The sequence below is a fragment of the Pistacia vera genome, unplaced genomic scaffold (assembly GCF_008641045.1).
Source record: "Pistacia vera cultivar Batoury unplaced genomic scaffold, PisVer_v2 Contig137, whole genome shotgun sequence".
NCBI classification, from domain to species: Eukaryota; Viridiplantae; Streptophyta; class Magnoliopsida; order Sapindales; family Anacardiaceae; genus Pistacia; species Pistacia vera.
In genome coordinates, this window is record NW_022195434.1 from 908,047 (window position 1) to 916,159 (window position 8,113).

An 8,113-nucleotide genomic window follows, 5' to 3' on the forward strand; every position below is an offset into this window, starting at 1 on the left:
GGTCTCCTGCATGAATTTCCCAAACATGTCCTCCAACTTTGTCACTCTTTGATCTTCCGGTTGATTATTCACCCCTGGTTGGTTATTCGGCAAAGTCCTTTGGTTCCATTGATTATTTTGCTGGTTCTGATTGCCACAAGCCAGATTTGGATGATTTCTCTACCCTGGATTGTATGTGTTGGAATATGGGTTGTTTGGTTGCCTCTGATTTCCTGCCAAGTAGTTCACTTGCTCTAATGATGAAGATGACGAAGCAAATGTGTTCCCCACTTGACACTCGCTGCTCACATGGTTCCCTGCACAAAAATCACAAGTTAGTTGAGGTGCTTGAATAGAATTTACCTGCATACTTTCCAACTTTTCTCACGTGCCGTGAGTTGGGCTGAGATCGATGTGAAGGCATCAACTTCATGAAGACCTGTAGATTTTCTTGATATTGTTCTCTCATTTGGTCTTTGATAGTTGTTGCTTGCCAAAACCTCAAGTAACTCATAAGCCTCATCTGGTGTCTTATTCTGCAAAGCTCCTCCCGACGCTGCATCCACCATGGTTTGCACGTTACTCATCAGCCCATTGTAGAATGTTAAGACTTGAAGCCAAACTGGCAACCCATGATGTGGACATTTCCTCATTAATTCCTTGTACCTCTCCCAAGCCTCATACAATGACTCAAATTCATCTTGAAGAAATGATGTGATATCATTTCTCAGTTTTGCTGATTTTGCTTGATGTAAGAACTTGGTCAGGAACTTCTGTGCTAGATCATTCCATGTTGTGATAGTTCCCGATGGTAATGCCATTAACCACCCCTTAGCTTTATCCACCAATGAGAATGGGAATAACCTCAACCTAATGGCGTCATCTAACACTCCGTTCGACTTGAAGGTGTCACAAATTTCCAAGAAGTTTATAATATGCTGATTCGGATCCTCTTTCAAATCACCATTAAACCTTACTGACTGCTGGATCATTTGAATGATTACCGGCTTAATCTCAAAGTTGTTGGCTTGCACCGTAGGCCTAGTAATACTCAACCCACTGCCATTAACTGTGGGAATTGAGAATTCCCTTAGTATCCTGTTTTCTGGTTCTGCCATTTCAACAACTATTTCTTCTTATTCAACCACTATATCTTGTCTTTCTCTTCTCTCTCTATTACGTCGTCTGGCGGTTCTCTCAATCTCAAGATCAACAGGAACCACTGGCTGACGTCTCGCTCTTCACATAAACTACACAGAACAAGAGAAAACGTGAGACCACTAGCTAACAGAAAAGAACAACAAAAATTAACTAATAAACAATTAAAACAAAATAAAACTCCATTCTAGCTAACTCAAGAAAATTTCAATGTTAACACAAAAATCAATCCCCAGCAACAGTGCCAAAAACTTGATGCGTGTTTCCTATAACATGCAAATGTAGCAAGTATACTAATCGCACAAGTAATAAAGTGATGAGTGATTATTGTTCCCACGAGGATTGTTTCTAAGCACTAAGTTTTCTACCGTTTTCAAGTTGAAGCAATCGAATTCTTTTGGATTCAAAGGAGCAATTCAAACTATAACTAAAAGCAAATTTTACTAAAATTAAATTAAACTATGAAAGCAAGATTTAAAAGGGGATAAAATCAATTCAAACTAATGGGTAGGGTTTTGACTTCATTCGGACTCTATGGGTTAAACCGAAAGAATTAAACTAAAATCATAGTCACATGCATTGATTGTAAATCGAACTCTCCAAGGTGTCCAACATACCTTCTCAGGTTATGTTTTCCTACTCTTCCCTATTAACCTTCCGCACCTAACAAATTGAAAGTTAATAAATCTAAGCTCATTAAGCACAAGAATCCTAGATTGATTTCATTGGCTCTTAAATCTATCTCTAGCATTCAATAATACAATGGTGATTACCCAAGAAGCTTAACATGAATTATCTCTCAATCTCATCATGTTCATCACATAAAAACAATGAATACAGAATAATCACACAATCAAAGCAAAATCATATGAAATTAATAATCATCAACTCTCTAACCCATTAGAATCCGAACTACATCAAAACGCTAACCCAAAATAGGTTAGTTCATGGCTAAATCAATAAAACAATTAAAAGAAACGAAAAATTCCAAGTTCAACTTCATGGACACAAGAGAAAAGGAAAAGAATCTCCCCAATTGACGAATCCACTGGTTTCACCTCGAATCTTCACACTTTGTTTAATCCAAAATCACTCAAAAGTAAATCTAAGAAAATGTCAAAACTCTGTCTATCTCTCCACGAACACCCTCAACAAAAAAGACTAAGTATTTCTTTTATACCTCGCCCAAAATCTTAAAACTTAGCCTAAAAATGAAACTGTGCGTTTTACAAAAACTGGAGAATGCAGACTTCGCCGAGGCGAAGAAGGAATCTTGTTGCGGTGACGAAGGAGTTGAATCTGGTGTGTGACTGGCCCATTTCACCGCAGCGAAGAACAACCTTTGCCACGGCGAAGCTTCCTGAAGAATTATGAAATTATAGAATTGCCCTCCGCTTGCTTCTGAGTCTAAAAACTACAAATCTGCCTTTATTCGCTCAAAATTTCACTTTTAACCTGAAACATAAAATGTAAGGAATTAAGTAGCAATTCAGGCAAAAATAACTAAGAAGTATCTGAAATCCGGCCTAAAAACTTAAATAAACTAGTATAATCCTCGGATTATCAACAGTGAGCTCATCTTCCCCTCCATAAACCAATAACATATCCTTAGTCCTCTATAGGTACTTAAGAATATTCTTGACAACCATCCAGTGACGCTCACCTGGATCCGATTGATATCTACAAGTGCTCAAAGAACATGAGACATCAATCCGAGTACAAAGCATGGCATACATGATGGATCCAATTGTTGATATATATGAGATCCTCTTTATCCTATCTCTCTCATCTTGTGTTCTCGGACACATTTCCTTAGAGAGATAAACACCATGTGGCATCGGATTCTTCCATACTTAATCTTTTCAATACTTTGTCAATATATGCGCTCTGACTTAGGCCAAGCAACCTACGCGATCTATCACGATAGATCTTTATTCCAAGGATGTAGGCTGCTTCCCCTAAGTCCTTCATAGAGAAGCACTTGGATAACCAAGTCTTTACCAACTGTAAGTTTGGTATATCATTCCCGATCAGAAGTATGTCATCGACATACAATACTAGGAATGCCACTACGGTCCTACTCACTTTCTTGTAAACACAGGGCTCATCTTCATTCTTGATAAAACCAAATTCTTTTACGGCCTCATCAAAATGAATGTTCCAGCTTCTAGAAGCTTGCTTGAGTCCATATATGGATCTCTGCAACTTGTATACCCTATCAACTTGCCCATCAAGAACGAAACCATTGGATTGTGTCATATACACATCCTTTTCAAGGTTTCCGTTCAGAAAAGATGTTTTGACATCCATTTGCCAAATCCCATAGTCATGGTATGCAGTAATTTCAAGCATAATCTGGATGGATTTAATCATGGAAACCGACGAAAAGGTTTCTTCATAGTCAATTCCATGAATTTGTTTGAAACCTTTGGCAACCAGTCGTGCCTTATAAGTATGCACCTTGCCATCCATGTCAGTCTTCTTCTTGAAGACCCATTTACACCCTATGGGTTTTACCCCTTCAGGTGGTTCCACCAAAGACCATACTTGGTTCTAGTACATGGAGTCCATCTTAGATTTCATGGCTTCAAGCCATTTAACGGAATCTGGATCCGATATAGCGTCTTCATAGGTTTTGGGTTCATCATCTTGGTAGACTAGTATGTCACCATGTTGAGTCACGAGATAACCATATCTCTTAGGCTTATGGCGTACTCTCCCAGATCTATGTAGCTCCTGTGCTATTTGAGGTAGTTCACTTTGATCCACAAGTTGTGGAGTAACCTCCTCTGAAGTTCAACCACTTCCTGTGGCACATCATCCCGTCCTTCGTCTAGTATTATTTGTGGTTCTAGAACTTCATCGAGTTCTACTTTTCTCCCACTAGTACTTCTTAGAAAAATTCCTTTTCTAGGAAGACACCAAAATGAGCAACAGAGATTTTTTACTCTTCTGGGTAGTAGAAATAGTATCATTCGGCCTCCTCAGGATACCCCACGAATATATAGGATTTCGGGCCCAGCTTGTTCGAAGTCAATTTCTTGACATAAGTGTCGCAAACCCAAATCCTTAGATAAGACAAGTTGGGCTTTTGCCCACTCCATTGATCATATGGAGTCTTATCTATAGACCTTGATGGCACACGGTTTGGTACATGAGTCGTAGTCTCTAGGACACAACCCTAGAATTATGTGGGAAAATCATAGAAACTCATCAAGTATCTAACCATATCAAGTTAGGTCCTAATCTCCTCTTTCAGATACACCATTATTTCGGGGTGTACATGGAGATGCAAGTTTTTAATACTATCCCACATTCCTTCTGGTTCACTCAACTTACCACAGTTGGCATAGTTGTTATTTTTGAGATTATCCTTACTGTCTATCTTAAGAACATATTATTATGAAATAGTTCCATAAAGAATATTATTTACGTTCAAGGACAATAATCCATTAGTAAAGTAATACTCTTATTTGTCCTAAGTGGACACAGAAATATAATTTCTAGAAATTGAAGAAAAATCATAATAATCCACGAGTTCTAAGAAACAAGCCCATCAGCAAAATCAGACGATAAGATCCTACAGCAAATGCAGCACGACTTGCTTCATTTTTCAACTGGTAGGTCCACCTTTCCCTCGGCCAAAAATCTACACCGCCGTAGTCCCTATATATCAATCAAATGTGAGAACCACATCTTATGTTAATAACCCAAGATGTTAACAGGATAAGTTCATATAAAAAACGTACCTGACAAAGAAGTAACATTCTTCTTCCTTCTTGCTAGGAAGGCCTTGTAATGTTTCCTCCAATGGCTGGGATTCCCATAGTGAGGACAAACGCCTTTCCTTTCTGCAATAGTTCTTTCCAATGACTTCTGAGCCCTTGCCATCTCACTTGAGCTAGCTTCAACCAACGTCAACATTTCTGACATTTTCATGCCGAACTTAATAGCCTTCAACATATCTAGAAGCTCAGAAAGGGTGTTCTTCTTATCATCCTTAATGAAGTCATAGACAAACTGAGAATAAGAACTTGGTAAAGACTGTAATATGAGGTCTATCACTAAACCCTCATTAAGTCCACATCCCAAAATCTCAAGCCTGTTCATATACTCGGTCAATTTTAGTATATGATCACCAATTTTGGTACCCTCTTCCATCTTGCATCTGAATAGAGACCGAGACACCATATGCTTCTCATTCCTTTGAAGAAAATGAAGAATATAGGCTAAGTCCATTTTTTGGCACTACTGTCGCAGTAATGGTGTCATTGATGCAAGCACAATGTATCTTATCATTTCTACTTTTGCATCATGTGTATGCTTCACATATACATACCCAGTCTCATGGATAGAACTATCACCAGAGCTTGCTCAATGGTGTATAATCTATCGCTTGACTGAAGTATATCGCTTATACTTTTATACCCGTCAACGAAGTTCCCACCATTCCACTTCTCTCCTAGTTCGATGATTTGTCGTAGTGATGTTGGGATCATTTTGCTCAATTTTAAGTGAATCTACAAGTGCAGAATAAATAATCGTTATTACAATGTTTATTATTATTTGTTTAATAAGGCCTTTTATTAAACAATCGCTCCCACTATTTTCCTGAAGTCAATAGCCCTCCCTATTAACTTGGGAAAGCCCGTTGGCTTTCCTAGTGGACTGAGATCCTATTTAGCCCATTTCGAACCTTCGCTTTGGCGAACAAGCCAAAATGGGTTGATTAGGTTGGTCAAAAAACTTAATCCTCACCAGTTGATAGCTCCTACTATCAACCTCAAATGTGACGAAGCCAACAAGCCAATCACACAATCCAATGGCCCCAACCATTGTCCTCAAGTGTGATTCTCAGTATCAGTAGAGTGGACACTATATGCCATCACGTACACACAGTATGTGTACTTCTCTACTATGCCTATGACGCATTTATCAACCTTCACTTTGGCAAACAAGCAAAACCGTCATTTTAAGTCGACCCATCACCATTAAGGAAAACTCCAATGAATTTTAACCTTCCACTGGTAGAAGTGTACCCTTCGCTTTGGCGAACAAGGTTTTGACGAACAGTGGTTTGATTTAAATAATGGTGATGGAAGGAGTATGTGACTTAATATACTTTAATTGAGGGTTTATCATTTAATGTCTCACCAGATTATTATCTTTGTTAGAATGACATTGTTTGGCATGTTATTGAACATTCAACCTTAGCATGCATTCTAAACAAAATATTAAAACGTGCCAGTACATGGCCCAACTAAAACCGATTTCCTCGAGCCTAGAAGAATCGGTAGGTCACCTAGGAGTCATGTAATAAAATCTTCAGTCTTCAAGTATGATTGTCTCTTCCTTGATCCGTCTTCAAGTACATTACAAAAACATCATTCTAAATTTATAGTGAGAATAATTATAAAAAATTCATTACATCAATAAATTTAGAAACCTCGATTTACATTCGAGGGGAATAAGATGAGAAGAGAATGTACATCGAGAAAGGGAGAAAGGCAAGACACGCAGGCTCTATTTAATAAATTACAACCATACATACCCAAAAATTTAAAACATTCACCATAGGTCTAAGGCTCATGTTATTTTATCATTATTGTTATTTCAATTAAACTCAATTAATATATATTTCATATATTAACATTTAACAATAACAATGATTCATTTAAATATATGCAACACATATTTAAATATAATTTCACTTATTTAATTTTATTAATAAATTAAATAAATGCTACGACCTCAGCAAATTTAATTGCATTGAGAAATTACCAAAATACCCTTTTCGCCTAAAATGACCAAAACACTATTCTTTTAAACAGGTTCTTAAATTATCTTCTATGTGTGTGACCCATAGGCTCCTTATCATACTAGCAGTGTGTAGTATCGCGATTAACACCAATTAATCGTCTCACTACACACAAACCAAGATTGGCCCCTGGCAAGGCATCATGGCCACCCGATAGATTCGGATTCAGTGAAGTAGCTACCTGTCAACGATATTGTTATCATACAATCCAATCATTTCATCATACATTATCTCGATGAGACCGAGGCATAGAAAGAGTGTCAACCTCAGTTACTCTCGATATTATGTATTCAGTTACTAGACCAATGACCTGAATTATAAACTGGATCGAGCAATAACTCAATCCCAATGTAGCCACAGTTTTAGTGTCATTGCCATTTACTGAATTGCGCCATGAGATAACTTCTCCTGTACCTGGGAGTGATGAATCCTCTGTCAATCCACCATAGTCTTGATACACTCCTTGATGCAGCCAATCACTACCGCATTGACAGCTCTAAATAGAACTGCGTTAGGCTAGTGTCAAACTACACTAATCGGTGCACAAGGCACTCTGGTGATTTCAAGTCTAAGGATCACATGCACCACCATTCATTAGAGGATTTATCCTATAGACACTAGGGTTACCATCCATATGGAATCCTCTGGTGGGTCAGTCTAGTGAACTTACTTACAACAAGCACCCATGTGTTGCACCAGGTTGTCACCAAACAACAAGTGAGATTAGTCACTGCCTTTCTACAAGGCCGTTCAACACTATGATAGCACCGTATTATCTATGCCCTTACTTCAGAATAATACTAGACCTACGGACGTTTCTAGAATGGCCACCATATGTGCTCATAGGGTTCTCACTATCAAGATTTGAAACACTTGATACCCTCGTCACGGTTCTACCATTCTAAGGACATATATCAATACATATTGCAATAATAATGATTTACGCGATNTGGATGTAGATTGATTTTTCAAGAGTACTTCATATTTTTGGAGCTGAGCTTCGTTCATGTCAAATCTCTTGCCCGACTCCTCCATAAATTTTGTAAGCACGTTCTCCAAATTTGCATCTGTCTCTTGAGCTTGAAAACCAAGAGGTGACTCATGATCATTATTATTCCTCCACGAGAAATTTGGATGATTTTGCCATGCTGGAGTATA

The 8,113-nt window shown here is 38.1% G+C and overlaps 1 non-coding gene across 1 annotated transcript; it reads left to right on the top strand.

Moving 5' to 3' along the window:
* Positions 1-606: 606 nt before the first annotated feature.
* On the top strand, positions 607-713 carry LOC116122761. Its single transcript, XR_004126956.1, has one exon. It is a non-coding gene; the product is annotated as a small nucleolar RNA R71 (small nucleolar RNA).
* The last annotated feature ends 7,400 nt before the right edge of the window (positions 714-8,113 follow it).